The sequence below is a fragment of the Drosophila ananassae genome, assembly GCF_017639315.1.
Source record: "Drosophila ananassae strain 14024-0371.13 chromosome 4 unlocalized genomic scaffold, ASM1763931v2 tig00000054, whole genome shotgun sequence".
In the NCBI taxonomy this organism is placed as follows: Eukaryota; Metazoa; Arthropoda; class Insecta; order Diptera; family Drosophilidae; genus Drosophila; species Drosophila ananassae.
The window spans coordinates 4375447-4393900 of record NW_025319037.1 but is presented as its reverse complement, the minus strand read 5'-3'; the positions used below and the strand labels follow the sequence as shown (position 1 = coordinate 4393900).

At 37.5% G+C, this 18454-nt stretch overlaps 1 long non-coding RNA gene across 1 annotated transcript; it reads left to right on the top strand.

Moving 5' to 3' along the window:
* Window positions 1-319: 319 nt before the first annotated feature.
* LOC26515315 lies at window positions 320-6052 on the top strand. The gene is made up of 3 exons (XR_001408267.3): window positions 320-2265; window positions 5994-5997; window positions 6041-6052. It is a non-coding gene; the product is annotated as an uncharacterized LOC26515315 (long non-coding RNA).
* Window positions 6053-18454: the final 12402 nt, after the last annotated feature.

Genomic DNA, 18454 nt, shown 5'->3' with positions numbered 1-18454 from the left:
ATCGACTCAGGAGGTGATCCTGATCAAGAATATATATACTTTATAGGGTCGGAGATGTCTCCTTCACTGGGTTGCACACTTTTGACCAAAATTATAATACCCTCTGCAAGGGTATAACTAGGATTAGATACCCTATTATTTAAAATGTAATTTGTTCACTAAAGTAGTAATAGTTATGTTCTTGAAACTTAAAAAATTTGGCGGTATTTTAGTCTATCCAGAGGAACCTGTTTTGTAATCGATAATCCACGATGGACCTTACTTAAATTTGTAATCAGTTTATATACCGTCGTTATCAGAATATTTTATAAGAATAATAATAATAAAATTGGTGCCAGCAGTCGCGGTTACACCAATAATACAAATAAATTTTTTTAGTGTTAGTTAAATTGATTTTTTAAAATAAAATTAAATATATTAAGTGAAATTTTATATTTAAAATATTTTTTATTATAATAATTGAAGCTAAAAAATTTTAGTAAAAAACTAGGATTAGATACCCTATTATTTAAAATGTAATTTGTTCACTAAAGTAGTAATAGTTATGTTCTTGAAACTTAAAAAATTTGGCGGTATTTTAGTCTATCCAGAGGAACCTGTTTTGTAATCGATAATCCACGATGGACCTTACTTAAATTTGTAATCAGTTTATATACCGTCGTTATCAGAATATTTTATAAGAATAATAATATTCAATAATTTTTATTAAAATTTATATCAGATCAAGGTGTAGCTTATATTTAAGTAATAATGGGTTACAATAAAATTATTTAAACGAATAAAACTATGAAAACGTTTTTGAAGGTGGATTTGGTAGTAAAATTATAAAGATTAATAGTTTGATTTTAGCTCTAAAATATGTACACATCGCCCGTCGCTCTTATTATTAAGGTAAGATAAGTCGTAACATAGTAGATGTACTGGAAAGTGTATCTAGAATGACAATTTAAAGCTTATTAAGTAAAGCATTTCATTTACATTGAAAAGATTTTTGTGCAAATCAATATAAATTGATTAGATTTTATTTATTAATTATTAATATTAAATTTTAAAATATTAGAAATAACTATAAATTTAAGTGTTTTAGTATTGTTTAAAGAAAAAATAATTTTAATAATAGTGTAATAGTATTGTGAAAGAAAATTGAAATAATTTGAAAAATTTTTATTATAAAAGAAAATTTAATTTATTGTACCTTGTGTATCAGCGTTTATTAAATAAAAAATAAATATTTATTTTTCTCGATTTTAAAAGAGTTAATATAATATATAAGTTAATGTGACAAAATTATTTAAAATATTATATTAGAAATGAAATGTTATTCGTTTTTAAAGGTATCTAGTTTTTCAAGAAATAAATTTAATTTAGAAATTATAAATTTATTTAATTATTTAAAAAATTAAATAATTTATAATTTTAATATTTTATGGGATAAGCTATAAAATAAATTTTTAAAAATAATAAATAAATTTAATAAATATATGCTTAGAATTAGCAATTATTAAAAAATTTGTTATAATTTATTTTATAAATTAAATTATTTATTAAATTTTAATTATTTATTGAAATATTAATTTTAATTAATAAAATTAAGAAATAATGATAGAATTAGTATATTTTTATGTAAAAATAAATTTTAATGATAAGTTTAAATAAAGAATTCGGCAAAAATAATGTTCGCCTGTTTAACAAAAACATGTCTTTTTGAATTAAATATAAAGTCTAACCTGCCCACTGAAAATTTTTAAATGGCCGCAGTATTCTGACTGTGCAAAGGTAGCATAATCATTAGTCTTTTAATTGAAGGCTGGAATGAATGGTTGGACGAAATATTAACTGTTTCATTTAAATTTTTTATAGAATTTTATTTTTTAGTCAAAAAGCTAAAATAAATTTAAAAGACGAGAAGACCCTATAAATCTTTATATTTTATTTATTTTAATTATAAAGATTATTTTAATTTTAATAAAATAAAATATTTTATTGGGGTGATATTAAAATTTAAAAAACTTTTAATTTATAAAAACATTAATTTATGAATTGTTGATCCATTAATAATGATTAAAAAATTAAGTTACTTTAGGGATAACAGCGTAATTTTTTTGGAGAGTTCATATCGATAAAAAAGATTGCGACCTCGATGTTGGATTAAGATATAATTTTGGGTGTAGCCGTTCAAATTTTAAGTCTGTTCGACTTTTAAATTCTTACATGATCTGAGTTCAAACCGGTGTAAGCCAGGTTGGTTCTTATCTTTAAAAAATTGTCGACATAAATGAGTCGACATTCATATATCATACTTGCTTAATAGAATGAAGGGAGCAACCGACTAAATTGCTTAAAATTAATAAATGTATCAAGTGAGCCCAAAGTTTTGACCGGTAGTGTAATTCGCAGAGACAGTGAAAATATTAAAAGCCAAATATCAATTATTTTACCAACATTAGTGAGTGGCTTTAGAATTGATCACCATATCATATGACCATGCGTGATGGCAAAACGTTCAGTGTCATATCAGTATCTTATTCGCAAAAATGCGGAATCTGTAACGCAACTATAAGGAATATGAACGATCTGAATTTGGTGAAGAGCTTGTATATAATGTTAATGAGAACCTCTTTGAATATGGTTTACCAAGTCTTCACGCCTGGATAAGGTTTTTTGAGTGTGTTTTGCACATTGCATATAAAATTCCAATACAAACGTGGAATGCTCGTGGTGTGGCAAGGATATTGTTGAAAAAAAATAAGAGAATTATTCAGCAGAAGCTAAGGAAAGAAATGCATTTGCTGGTAGAAATACCAATTGCTACTGCCGGAAACACTGCAAGGATGTTTTTCAAACAACCAAATTTGTCTGCTCGTATAACAGTCTTACGAGTACTGGCATATTGCCACGAAATAAATTGGGAGGCATTCCGGTCTTACGCATTGGAAACTGCCGACAAGTTAGGAAATAATATCCTATATAATATAAATTAAAATATATTTTAATTCATGGAGCAGACACTTTAAGCCATTTTTGCATTCCAATTGGTATAAAGTCCCAGGAAGCTCTTGCAGCCTGGAACAAGGACTTCCGAAACGTACACATGAGCAATAAAAGAAAAAACTGCAGGTAAAATACCATGGAAGATGTTTTAAATGCCTTATTAGTTTCTTCCGACCTTTTGATAACTTCATTATCAAATAGATCTGCAATTTCTTCTACAAAAAAAAATATTATGGACGATAATGTTAGGAGTTTGATTCTAATAAAGCATCCGGATATGCCTCTCCGATTCCAATGATTCCGATTAACATTCTAACCATTTTTAAATGAAGTTTATTTATGAAATGTTAATTGAAGTTTAAAAAATAAAAGTAATACAAAGTTTTATATTTAAACAAGAAAGGAAAGCTAACTTCGGGCGGAGCCGAAGTTTATATACCCTTGCAGTTGAGTCGCAGTCCGCTAGGTGGCGCCACGCATCTTATATTATTGGATATATAGCAGATCGTTTATAGTTGGCCGATCATTATGAAATTTGGTATATTGAATTATATATGCAGTCCGCTAGGTGGCGCCACGCATCTTATATTATTAGATATATAGCAGATCGTATATAGTTGACCGATCCTTATGAAATTTGGCATATTGAATTATATTGCCCAAAGAGGAATCCATCGAAACTCCCATGCTTCTAACTTAAAAACAACCAAGTTATGGCATTTCCGATCTATCAGTTATATGGTAGCTATAGGATATAGACGGCCGATCCTTATGAAATTTGGCAGATCGGATAAATTTGCAATTTGGAATGCATAGAAAGTCCCATCCTTCTAACTTGAAAAACAACGAAGTTATGGCATTTCCGATCAATCAGTTATATGGCAGCTATAGGATATAGACGACCGATCCCGGCCGTTCTGACTTAAAAATGTTTACTTAAAAAATTTTATGATTTTTTAGCCAGTGAAAAAACCGACTGAAGACATCTATTTTAGTTTAGAAGTTATTAATTTAACGCCGCTAGCGAGATCAAATTGCCCACTGTGCGAAGGTATAAATAAGCTTGTCCATCTTTTGATAAAACCAAGAAGACAGTTGGGACTTGTGCCAGTATCAAATATTTTAATTTTCGCTAAATTGTTCTCTCAATATAACTATTTGCAGCGGTCCACTAATTGCCACGGTTTCAGCAGTTTCATCTTCTTTGATTCTCCCAGATTCGCATGCGCTTTGTTGTTCTTTTGTAGCGCATGCACTTTGGGAACTTTGGTAGAGCTTCTGCGCAAGCTCTAAGTTAGGCATTTCGGCATTGATTGGATCGACCGTTGCATTTTGTTTTGGGGTCAATTGACCCATAATAAATATTGGGATCGAAATTGTATTTGTTTAATTCGCCCGCTATCAAAAAGCTGATAGCGTTACAAACTTTAACGCTATCTAGGTTAAACTAGCTTTATTAACCATTGAAGAAATATTGTCAAAAAATTTGAGTTTAATGTCTAAAACGACACCAAGATCATTTACCTGTGTTAATTTTTCTAAGGCAATCTCATAGAGTTATTACGTAGCCTATTGAGGAAAGAGATATACGTTTGCATTTTGATCCATGAGGTCATTATTAAGTCATTAGCTAAACACCATTTTTGAATATTATCGAGATCGGACTGAAGTCTGTGTTGGGCAGAAGAGAATTTGTATTGCAGAAAAAGCTTAATATAGTACGCGTACATTAGTACCAGCGAGTTCGTTAAAGATGGGTGCAAGTCATTTATAATAAGAGTAAGCAGTAACGGGCCAAGATGGGGGACTTCCTTGAGGGACTACAGATGTAAAACGGACTAAGCGGGAATGTTCATTTTTAAAAAAATCTCTCTGTGTTCTTCCATCTAAGTAGCTGGAGATCCAAGTACGGGGATTGTTCTACGATTTTTTTAAGGAGGGTAAGTTTATTAGTTGGAGTCTACTATTGTACGAAGGTAGGTGAAGATTTGTGTCCCAGTTAAGTCTTCGAAGAGCAAATAATAAGAAGTTCTTTTGTACGGATTCTAAGCGGGCTTGATGAACACCGTATTGGGGACACCAGACACATGAACCGTACTCCAGTATCGGACGGACCAAGGATATAAATAAGCTTTTAGTAATACAAGGGTTGTTAAATTCTTTAGCCCATCTTTTAATAAAACCGAGAACACCCATTGAAGAAATATGGTGGGAAAATTTAAGTTTTATGTCTAAAAAGACCCCAAGATCATTAACCTGAGTTAATTTTTCTAAGGCAATCCCAGAGAGATAGTACGAAGCCTGGTGAGGACTAGTACGATAAAAAGACATAAGTTTGCATTTTGATCCATTAAGTATTAAGTCATTAGTTAAACACCATTTTTGAAAATTATCAAGATCGGACTGGAGTCTGTTTTGGGCAGACGGGACTTATATTGCAGACAAAGCTTAACATCGTCTGCGTACATTAGTACCAGCGCGTTCGTTAAGGATGTGGGCAAGTCATTTATAAAAAGAGTGAATAGTAATGGGCCAAGATGGCTTCCTTGAGGGACACCAGATGTGGCACGGACTAAGCGGGAGTATTGATTTTTAAATAAGACTTTCTGTGTTCTTCCATTTAAATAGCTGGAGATCTACGAAATGAGGTCGGTTGAGAATCCCAAAAGATTTAATTTACTCAACAAGAGTGAGTGATTAACTGAATCAAATGCTTTACTAAAGTCTGTGTAAATAACATCAGTTTGAAGTCCCTTTTGGAAGCCATCTAAGACAAAGGATGTCAACTGCAATAAATTAGTGGTGGTGGAGCGACGCTTAATGAAACCATGCTGACATGGAGAAATTATTGATGAGCATAGGTGTTGCAAATGAGGAGTTGTTAATCGCTGACAATTTTGAGATGCCTCTGTAGTTGGCAGCATCGGATTTTTTCCCCTTTTTGTGCAGAGGAATTATGAAAGATTCCTTCCATTTAAAGGGGAAAATCGAAGATTCCAAAGATAAGTTAAATAGTTGTTGTAGAGGTGTGCACACAGCCCTGGCACAGTATTTTAGCACACAGTCTGGTACCATCGGGGCTTGGCAAATAGACTGCTTTAACCTTTTGAAGATCCAAAAATATATTATAATTTATTATTTTCAGAAAGAAATGGAATGAATATCCGATTTGTTGGTTGAATGTTGTAAGCGACGGGCTGATCTGAGATTTTAGGAGGTGAATAAGTTGTTTGGAAAAATTTTGCGAATAAATCCGCAATGGCCTGATCTGAGGTCGGAGATGAATTTTTAAACGTAAGTAGAGAAGGAAAAGATACATGTTTACGTTAGTGTTTACATAGTTATAAAACTGCTTCGGATCCTGAGTAACATTCGGCGTTTTGCACGGTGAAATGTAACCGAGCTATTAAGTATCTTGAGAAATCTATGCTGCCACAGGTTCTTTTATATTTTTATACCCTTGCAGAGGGTATTATAATTTTGGTCAAAAGTGTGCAACGCAGTGAAGGAGACATCTCCGACCCTATAGAGTATATATATCCTTGATCAGGATCACCTCCTGAGTCGATATAAGCATGTCCGTCTGACCGCCTGACCGTCTGTCCGTCTGACCGTTTGTCCGTCTGTCTGTTTCTACGCAAACTAGTCTCTCAGTTTTAGAGCTATCGAGTTGAAACTTTGCACACATCCTTCTTTTGTTTGGCAGTATATAAGTCGGAACGGCCGGGATTGGTCGACTATATCCTATAGCTGCCATATAACTAATTGATCGGAAATGCCATAACTTTGGTGTTTTTTAAGTTTCCACACATGTTATATTTAGCCAAAATATCGTATGTACAAAATTTTATAAGGATCGGCAAACTATATCCTATATCTGTTATAGAACGATCGGAATTGGCATAACTTTGTTGTTTTTTAAGTTAGAAGGTTCTATTTTTGAAAAAATAATCTGAATTGCCGAATTTCAAAAGGATCGGCCGACTATATCCTATAGTTGCCATATGACTGAACGATCGGAATTGGCATAACTTTGGTGTCTTTTAAGCTAGAATGATGGGACTTTCTACGGATGGGGCAATCTTATTTGTTCTGCCAAATTTCATCAGGATCGGCCGACTATATCCTATAGCGGCCTTATGACTGAACGATCGGAAATGGAACAACCTTAACTGCAAGGGTATATCAACTAAATCCTATAGACGCCATATATCTGAACGATCGGAAATGGAACAAATTAAACTGCAAGGGTATATCAACTTCGGCTCCGCCCAAAGATTGAAGTTGGATTTGCATTCTTGTTTATATTGAGGTACCTTGTACCTTGCTTGTTTCTTTCCACGGCACACATAAGTACAAAAAAAATATTTTTTGTATAGTGCAATTTTGCTTAGATGATGTTTATATCGGTGCATGCCAGAATATCGGATCAGTCAAAAGTATCAACTAACCAATATTTTAAAGTCAGCCTAACGAAAAAAACGGATCTTATTTAACACGCGGGCGGCTTCTGATCATCACCAGAATCCTCACGCGTGGGGCGATCTTCAGGGGTTGAGAAGGGCAAATGCTCTGGAAAGAGTGGTACCATCTAGATCAGATACAAAACACAAGCCGACTTAACCTAATTTCTAACATAGATGATCTGGCCTAGGGGGAATTCAAAGATGCCCGCCGTAAGATCATGATGGGTGGAAAGTAATAAAAAAATTCATGTTCAGTATTTGACCAAGTGAGTTCTGGTAAATTAAAGTCACCAAGAATTACTAGAAGGCCACAATCGGACATAAGATTGTTAACAGACTGTATAGTAGACAAGTGATGCCAGTCAGGCGATTCGGAAGATGGTGTAATGTAAAAATATGTAATAAACAACGATTGAGCAGACAATATGACTTTAATGCAGATGAATTCGAAATCACCAAACTCTAGTTACTTTACCTCTTCAGAAACGAAATTGGAGTCAATAGAAATTAAAACTCCTCCTCCTCTTCGCAGAGGTTGGTCATGTCTAAAAGTGATGTACCCACTTCGAAAAACTTCGGAGAAAAAGATCTCCGGCTTTAACCAAGTTTCAGTAAAGACTATAATATGCGATGCAAAGGAAAGAATGTCAGAATAGATTCTAGGGAGCTTACTTCGCAGGCTCCTAGAATTCTGATAAGTAAGTAAGTGAGAGAACTCTGATAAGTAAGATTGATAGAGGATGTTAGTTTTTTCAAGAGTCAGATTGGACAGATGTGGGAGCTTGACTCTAACAGGCTTCGAATTTTTTTCTTTACCGTACTCGGCGGTTGCTTATACGAATATGTCCTCTGGCCGTTATTCAAGCGGACATAGCTTCGCAAACATCGGCCCTGCACACGTATAGTGAAGGATGACATGCGCGTCGAGTAGGAGTGTTTTAATTTCCTAATGTCTTCCACTCTAATACTGGCTTTGCTTTTGGCTTTGATACAAGCCGAGATATCAATCTTAGAGGTATCAGGGGCTAGCCGTGAGACAAATATTTGTCTAACAGATGGGATCAGTACGTTCCGGGGGTCCGGGCGGTGGGTAACTAAGTTGAATGGATGCTACGGGGGTTAACTCTAGGGTAGGGGTGCCCAAGCACTGCTTATAACAGAGCAAAATCCAATACCGATGCACAAAATCACAATCACATATGTGCGATAGTTTTTTTTTTTCTTCCAATCCAAAAACAATATGCCTTCGCACTAGGCCGAGAAGTGTTGAAACTTTGTTAAGTGTTGTTAAGCTATGACAAATTGTTATTGTGATTTGACATTCCTATTCTGGGAGCAGCACACGTATATGACTTTGTTCTACCCATATGACAGAGCAATCCATCAACAAAGGAGGAACGAGAGCTATGGGACTGGGCATCCCTGCTCTAGGGTATTCCTTGGAATCACTTGTAGTGATGTTACGGAGGACAAGGCGGAAGAGTTTTGCTCTGTTATATCGAATTCGGGTGTCGAATTTTTTTTACCGTTTCTGCTCTTGGAGTAGCATTTTGGAATTTCATTTTGCCACCATCAGCATTATCCACTGTCACGCGGTCTACCGACCAAGCTAGCTTTTTTGAACACTTAAGTCAGTTCTTTTTTGCTTTTTTTTAATAAAGAGCACTTAACTCATAAACTTTACTCCTGCTATCGCCGATATTTTACTTGCATTCGCTCAAGGCTTAAAGCCAGGGGTAAAGGGAGGCAGTCACCCTCTCACCGTAAATCTCAATTGACACATCAGCACCCTACCAGTGCTAACTAACCTCTTGGACAGCAGCCACCCGGCGGTTGCCACAATTCCTAGCAAGCACCCTACCTTTTCCCTTTTCCAATCAAGTACCGTAAAATCAATCACGTTTAGTTAAATGTCTTTATTTTAGTATTAAAAGTGTTTTAGTATTAGCAGGCAAAGTTGACGGCAGTGGTCCGAATGGCGCGATGAGCTTATGAGAAGAAAAGCCTACCAGAGCTTAGCGGCGAAATAGACTGCAGATTTAGGGGCCGCACACTGGCCGAATGAGTGAAGCAAGAAATGGAGGCTTATGACGCATATACGAAGAACGTCAAGACGAGTCTAGGCCTGGCGCAAATGCGCAAAGCTCGAATAGGGAAACAATGAGATAGAGAGAGAGATACCGCGGAGGCAATACTGCCTGGGAATGTGTGATTCGAAGAGAGAAAATTAGACAGAGTGCTTCTGAACCATTTTTGAATTGTAATGGAGGTTTTTTCAGCTAGCTCTCAGTTTCACGGACATCCAAGGGGAGGTTTCTAAGCGGTCCACACAAGCGCTGTGTTGCTGATATTTAACCTCGGGATCATGGATTTGGTTTTAGCTCCGCATCTGCCAGCGAACAATGTGGCCCAACGTAAGTTAATATAACCAGTCTTGCATGCTCCCTCGTGCCTAACTAGGGGCGCCTAGGGGTCTAGGGAACCCCTTCAACTCCAACGATACAGTCTGCAGCTCCTGTGCGGTCAGCCTCACGCTGCCCAGGAGTAAGTACTGTCGCATTTGCTCGATTTGCTGGCGCAGTGTCGCGAAGTGGAGACTCGCTTCGACGAAATTCGTCGCGTTGTCGCAGTGAATGATCTGCGGACATTCTCGGCACCCAACGAACCTTTGAAATGACAATAAAAAGGAATCAGTTGATAAATAGGAAACTTCTTCTGAATGAACTGCCTTGGACGCAAAACTAACAAAAAGGGCAATGTAGGACTTGTAGGGTGGCCTACCTCAAATTTTTAATGTCGTCTCAAGAGATCCACAGAAATCTACGCCACATATGAAGAATGGGCGGAGACAACGGATTTTATCTAATGGTAAATCTCCCTGGATTTCAGTCATCAGATGAGGCTTGCATTTAAAACAGTGTATGCATGACCATACCATCTGACTGCAAACTTCCTGCGCGTTTACTATTCATACACGCTGGCGCAAGAGACTCACCAGTGCTTGTGGACCCATATGCAAATTCAACTCGTGCAAGTATCGGACATAGTTCTGACCAAATCGATAGAGATTCGTCAACACTACTGGAAACTTGGCATCGTACGATATAGGAGCATTAGCAGGTCGCCCCCAGACCCACAACAACGAAAAGGTAAGCCCAGCCTGAGAAGCTTCATGGACAAAAGGATTTAGTTTCTGTAGACTTGGACTAACAACCTGGTTTTTTCGAATGTTTTTAATTTTCTCCGATAATTGTGCTCTTGAACTATCTGGACAATTTACTAAAAGCTTCTTGATATTTGACAGGTGAAGGTACACCATCAGAAGGAACATTTTTTACACTTCTTCATAAAGCGGAACATATACACGAACATTCGTAGCAGTTTCACTTCCAATAAATAAGAGGTGGAGACTATTGCAGTTAACCCGACAGCATTATTTTTTGCCTCCGTCTGAAAAAGCTCTGGTGACGGATCAAACCGGGGACTCGTTGGCCACTTATCTTCCGACTCCGTTAAAAACGATGGACCTGTAAACCAGATCGATTCTACCGCCTCCTTTCCGTCTCCACCCCTTGACACAACATCTGCTGGGTTCTGTTTAGTTGGTACATGCCGCCGCGTGCTATCCTCTGACCACTCTTGAATATGATGACAGATGGGAACGTATACAATGAAGACAAACTTCTAAATCTGACCAATATATACTTCGCTTCGATGCGTCAGAAAAGGCATGAATTTAAATTGGTGACATTGGCTCACTCATCACAAATCTTTTTCCATGCTGTTTCCAAATGCAGAGGAATGGACTCATCCCAATCTAGCTTATTAAGCCACAGTTTCTGTAACAGGATCTTTCCTTTAATCAGGATTGGGCTAATTAAGCCAAGGGGGTAAAATAGCTTTAATATTACCGAAAGAATGTTCCGCTTTGTGACCCTTTGACCCATGACTGAAGTATCAATTTTAAATTTAAATCCGTCATCTTCAGGAACCCAAGCGATTCCCACTTATTCAATTCAAACCCAGCGTTTTAAAAAACCTGAGTTTTTTCAGACTTAAGTGTCTTTAGCTCCTCCACGCATCCACCACCCGTTAACATGTCGTCAACGTGAAAGTCAGACCAATAATTTAAGATGATCGAGGGAATGTATTTTTCTCGGATTCACTCAACCTCTTCAAACATCTTATGGCCAGGAATGGGGCTGGTGCAGTGTCATATGTAATGTTGTTGAGCTTGCATAATTTCAAGGACTCAGATGGGTCTTTTCTCCACACTATGCATCGCCTATCTATTTCAGTCACCATTACTTGGCGATACATCTTTTTTGTGTCAGCTTTCAGAGAGAATGTTTAGCTGAAACCGAGAAGAGTTGAGTATAGCTCTTCATGAATTGTTGGACCCACCATCAACAAATCCTTTACAAATTTTTACACATTTACTTTGGTCGTTGTACTTTGGGGACATATGACCTAGGGATTCGTATTCTCCCATAAACTCCAAATACATTTTCATTAAGTTCGGATCTCGAGATAATCTCCTCTCGAGCGACATTTTTTATTTTTTAAATTCAAAAGTCGAAAGGAAACTTACTACCATTGATTCTCGACTTCACCACTGTGTGTATCTATTTCTTTACTCTTAAATTCGATTGGCCAAAAAATGGGCTTGAGCGTTATAATAACTGCTATCTACATGGGTGTTGGTAGTGGAGCAAACCAACGAACTATTAAGTTAATTGCTAAACCCAGTTTTCTCCTGTTGTGGCTTGCCAGTGTCTTCAGCGGACAGGTACGGGTACCTATGATTTAATATTTTTTTTAAATCGGACCTCAGCGGCAATTGCCCATAATCTAGTGACACTTTCCATTTTTGCCTGTGTGATCCAGCTTCCAGACATTCCTCTAATCAGCAATTGCTTTTTACTTTAACATTTAAAATCTTTTTAAATCATTAAGGGTCGTGGGTCGATTTTTTTTTTTTTGCGCGGTTCCCACTGCATACGTACAGCCCACCTCCCGCCGTGACGTACGGCTCGAATCGCGGGAATAGATCCGAGATAGTTAAGCGAAAAGTAGGAGAAAGACATCACGAGGAAGAGTGTTGCACAGATACGGCAGTTAATATAAGCGATTTAAGATTGTTAGTAGAGCAAAGTGACAAGATGTGGTAGAGACCATTGTAGTCCGAACATAATACCCTGAACGGATCGTGTTGGGCATATGTCGAACTACAATGGCTAAGGAGTAAAGAACGAAAGTTTCTAGTCCTTCTTCTAGGAACGTTAAAATTTACGCGTGTTAGTAAATGCTGGCTGTCCATATTTCCATAAATAAGATTATACAGGAACATGACACCCAGCATCGTTCTACAGTTTGTTAATGATGGTAAGTTGATTAGTAAAAGTCTACTACGATAAGAAGGGAGGTAAAGATTTGCATCCCAATTAAGTCCGCTAAGCGCCAAAGTAAGGAAGTTTTTTTTTACAGATTCAATGTGATCATGGTGTACTGCATATTGAGGACTCCAGACACACGATCCATACTCAAGAATCGGACGGACCAGTGATGTATATAACGTTTTAGGTACGTACGGTTCATTCAATTCTTTTGACCATCTTTTAAAAAAACCAAGCACACCCATAGCTTTATTAACCATGGTAGATATATCGTCGGTAAATTTAATTTTCAAATCTAATAGGACACCTAGATCGTTAACCTGAGTTTATCGTTCAAAGGCGTTCCCATAGAGAAAGTACATAGCCTGGTGAGGACTAGATCGGTAAAAAGACATAAGTTTACATTTCGATCCATTAAGCTTTAGGTTATTTAAATCGGATTGAAGTCTAGACTGGGCGCTATTGAATTTATACTGAAGGCATAGCTTAACGTCATCAGCGTACATAAGTACAAGCGAATTAGTTAAGGCAAGGGGCAAGTCGTTAATAAACAGTGTAAAAAGTAGGGATCCAAGCTGGCTTCCTTGGGGCACCCGAGATGTGGCGCGGACTCTTTAAAGAAAACACGTTGGGTTCTCCCAGATAAGTAGCTCGAAATCCAGATAAGAAGATCAGTTGGGAATCCCAAAAGACTGAGTTTACTTATAAGAAGCGAATGGTTAACAGAGTCAAATGCTTTACTGAAGTCAGTGTAAATGACGTCTGTTTGTAAGCCATTCCGGAAGCAATACGTGATAAAAGATGTTAGCTCCAACAAGTTGGTATTGGTGGAGCGGCGCTTCATGAAGCCATGCTGGCACGAAGATATTATTGAACTACATAGGTGTTGCAAAGTTTTTCAAAATGCTTTGGAATTGCTGACAATTTAGAGATGCCTCTATAATTCGCAGCGTCGGATTTTGCCCCTTTTTTTATGCAGCGGAATAATGAAGGATTCCTTCCACATAAGGGAAAAGATCGCAGTTTCCAGCGGTAGATTAAAAAGTTTAACGAGCGGTTTGCACAGAGCCTCGCAGTTCTTCAGAACACAGCCTGGTACTCCATCAGGGCCTGGCGAATACACGGGCTGGACCTTAAGAAGATCCAATAACACACCACTTTGATCGAAAGATGGGAAAATATAAGGTTGGCTGATTTGATATTATAAGTGTAAGGCTGAGCTGTACTGCTGCTAGGTAAATACGTAGTTTAAAAAAACTGTGCAAAGAGATCAGTGTTCGCATAAGAGTTCTCAAACGTAAGCAGTGGGGGAAAAGATACATGTTTACGCTTAGTGTTTACAAAGTTATAACACTGCTTCGGATCCTGAGTAAACTGAATCCTGCAGCGGCGAATATAACTCCTATAACAACCTGCGTTATGCACGGTGAAATTGGACCGAGCTACTAAGTATCTTGAATAACTAACTGTACAGCCAGATAATCTATGTTTATATAAAAGTCTACTCATACTATTCTTTAAGTTGATAAGATGCCTTGTATACCACGGCACACAAGCGTCAAAAATGAGTTTACAGTGAAATAAAATTTTTGTAATGCTAAGTTTATATCATCGCATGCCAGTAGATCAGACCAATCAAATTCCGAAATAAACTTATTTAATTTCATAAAGTCAGCCTTACGAAAGAAACGAACTTATGAGATTTTAGTGTAGACTTAAGGTCAATTAAGGAGTTGTTTTCAATTGAAAGCTCAAGAGTGGGATGATATGGATCCTCAGGGTTAGAAAGGGGCAAAGTTCTGGAAAGAGTAATTCCATCAGGATCAGAAACGAAACATAAGTCCAACAGCCGACCTTAAGAATTTCTAACGTGGTTAATTTGCCCGAGTGGTGGGAGTTAAGCTGTAAAGACGATAAATTTTCAACATTTGACCATATAAGTTCTGGGATATTAAAGTCACCCAGAGCTATCAGCTGGTTACTATCACCAGTATGTTGGCGGTTCGGACGAAGGTGGTATGTAAGAACAGGTAACATAGAAAGATTGATCGGACAAAGTGATTTTGATGCAAAGGAATTCAATGTCGCCAAACTCTTGTGATTTTACCTCTTCAGAAGCGAGTTTGGAGTCTACAGAGATTAACACTCCTCCTCCCCTTCGCAGAGTTCTATCACATCTAAAAGTGGGGTACCTACTAGGAAAAACTTCGGAGCTTAAGATCTCTGGCTTTAACCAAGTTTCTGTAAATACAATAATGTGAGATGCAAAGAAAGAACTATCAGAATACAGTTTGGGAAGTTTACTACGTAACCCTCTTGTATTCTGATAGGTAAGTGTTAGAGAAGACATTAGTTTTTTAAAACTGAGGAAGATGAGGTGGAAGGTTGGTCAGTGGCCGTAACATGTGGAAGTTTTACACCCACAGGTTTGGTCATTTTTATTTTCACCGTAGTTGGCTGATGTTCTTGGACGAAAATATTCTCTGGCCAAAAGCTGGCGGAACAAATCGTCTTGAACATCTGCAAGGGCACAGGTATTTTGAAAGATGGCGTGGTCCTGGTGTATGAATATTTAAATTTTGTAATGTCCACCACCTTTATGTCGACTTTTGTTTTGGCTTTGATGTAAGCCCAGATATTAATCTCCGAAGTATCAGGGGTAAGCCGGGAAACAAAAATGTGTTGCGATGGTGGGATCACCTGCAAGGGTTTTGGTGCCGCCGTAACTAACACAGCGGCATCAGTACGTACCGGGGGTCCGGGCGATTGTTTGCCCTGTTTGGTGACTGTTACGGGAGTTAGAATTATTGGGTCTGGGATCACTTGAAGTGATGCCACAGTGGACATATCGGACAATTGCTCATTAATCCTGAGATATTCGGAAGCCGAATTTTTCTCAGGTCCGGCCCTTAGGGTGGCCACAGATATAAGCGGCTGCATAGATGTCGGCTGAGCAGGCTGAAGATTATTCGCCACAAGCACATCACTAAAAGAGGATTTCTTACACTTTGGAGACTCGTTTAGTAGTTGAAGACTATCGAGCGCACTGTGTATCGAGCGCACAGAGTTGGTCATTGATTTTACGAAAACCACTAATCAACCCCTTGAATCCGCTTTTAGTCTGCCTCATGAACGATCTCATTTCGTCCTGAACAGCACGACAACCGTCACAGCAAAAGTGGAGACCAGACCTACGCGATATTGCATCCGAAACTGAGGCCGTGAACCCGGCACACTTAGCGTGTAAAATGTTTTCGCAAAGCCAGCAGTGGATGGTAGGCTGGGAAGACGAGATTGTCTTATTACAAGACTTCAACGCACAGACCAATTTAAATTCCATAATTATTAAAAATGTAAATAATTAATTTATTACAAATTATTAAAAAATTCAATAATTAATTTATTAATAATATTGATGTACCTTGTACCACTGTACCAGGGAAACGAAAGGGGGATATTGAAGAGAGCAGTAAGTGCGAGTTAGTAAACTGCAAAGAATAGAAATAGGAATCTCTATTAAGCGAGAAATAGGAGCAATAGAATAGAAGCAACACCGTAAGAGATGAAGAAGCAGAGCAGGGCTATGTTTGGAAGAAAAATTTATAAAATTATTATTTTACCCCCAAATATATCACTGCACACGCGAAGCGATACGGATCTATGAATTGCAATTTATTATTTTTATTTTTTTAAGTGAATAGAAATAAACACCGATTGTTTATGGAAAGCAAACAAGCAAATTTTATGAAAACGCAGTGCGCACAAAAAAAACACGTCCGTCCGCTTTGAGATAAAGAGAGGAAGGAGTTTGTTACTCTCCATTTTATATAAATTATTTTTTTTTTCTAAGGAAACCAAAAGCGATGCAAATTTTAATCTTAATATTTAATTTGATATATTTTTAATTAATTGAATTAAATACAATTTAGTTTTTATTTCGATAAGAGGCGAAAAGAAAAATAACTCTAACATAAAAAACACCAAACTTATGGCATTTCGATCAATCAGTTATATGGCAGCTATAAGATATAGTCGACCGATCCCGGTCGTTCCAACTAATATACTACCTGCAGAAGATGTGTGCAAAGTTTCATCTCGATAGCTTCAAAACAGAGAGACTAGTTTGCGTAGAAACTGACAGACGGACAAGCTCATATCGACTCAGGAAGTGATCCTGATCAATAATATATATACTTTATAGGGTCGCAGATTTCTCCCTCACTGCGTTGCACACTTTTGATTAAAATTATAATACCCTCGCAAGGGTATAAAATATCAAGGAAATCAAATGCGTGCACTTGGCTTTACGTTATAATTCGATCAATATTTCATGTTTCTTGCGCTCCCGCTCTGCCCCATGCTAACTTATGCTACATTTTAAATTCCATTTATATTTTGCACCTATTCTATCTAACCTCACCTATCTTTCTATCTAAAATTATATCTAATCTTTTTACAAATCTATCTTATCTCTACAAAGAGCTTTTTCGTTTCGTCTTCCAATCAAGCGCAGCAAGGAGCTTTTGGGAGAATGTCGGCACAAGCATTGCGTCAGTTCTATTTTTTTTTAGCGTAAACTAGATCTTAAGAAAAGATCTTAATAACTTAAAGATCTTAATAACTTAAGGACCCAATATTCATCGTTCATCAAGGAATACTTGGATTTGGGTCACATGTCTTCGAAATCGCATGAATTGTGGGGTAAATGCCAGTATATTCTTTCCCACTACTACGTCCTAAAGAAAAACAGTTCCAATACTAAACTGAGAGTTGTGTTCGACGGTTCCTCTGCCCCGCCCTCTGGATATTCCCTCAATAATGTCATGATGTCCGATGGGGTCCAGAGGGGCCCAAGAAGGGAAAACAAGGAGTGACACTAGCAATCCTCCTTTGCCCCATCCTGAATTTAAGATAAATCTGCTCAATTTAACGTGTTTGTTTCTAATAGCCTCTCTTTCATACAGGGCTTACCATGGCAATGAAATGTAGGTACGTTCAATCCCAGTACGTTCAAAATTCAATCCAGCCGATCTACTATCCAGAGGTGCGTTCCCACTATTGGACTCCCAGCTTTGGTCCCATAGGCCTTCCTTTTTTGTGCCCCCAAGGACGATTGGACATCACATCATTGTCAAAGTATGCCAACTCGTTTCCCGCCTGCAGAGTCTTTGCCTATTTTTACAAATTTTGCCATCATATCTGTCATGAAATCATTTCTGTCCAGGATCTCCATGGAGGAAAACATCTGCAGTCCAGCGTTCTGATTTTAAAGAAGATATAAGCTTGCTAAAATTGCGGAGATTGGTTCCACCCCCAACCCCGCTTGCTGCCTTTGCTGATGATGCATGTTTCATGTCTCCGGGCAACTGCGAAACTTAGCGTTGGATTTATGCGTTGGACACCTCCATTCTTATAAGAGACCATTCCGTCACTTTAGGTATAGTGACTCATTTTCATAATCAGAACCTACACTCTGGCACTAAGTGCAACAATTTGTTGCTAATAGTGAGGCCATAGGGGGAAAAAGACAGTTTGAAGGGTTTAAACAAATGCACGGACTATTTTCGCATTAAGCCTCAACTACTTGAGCATGACGTGGCT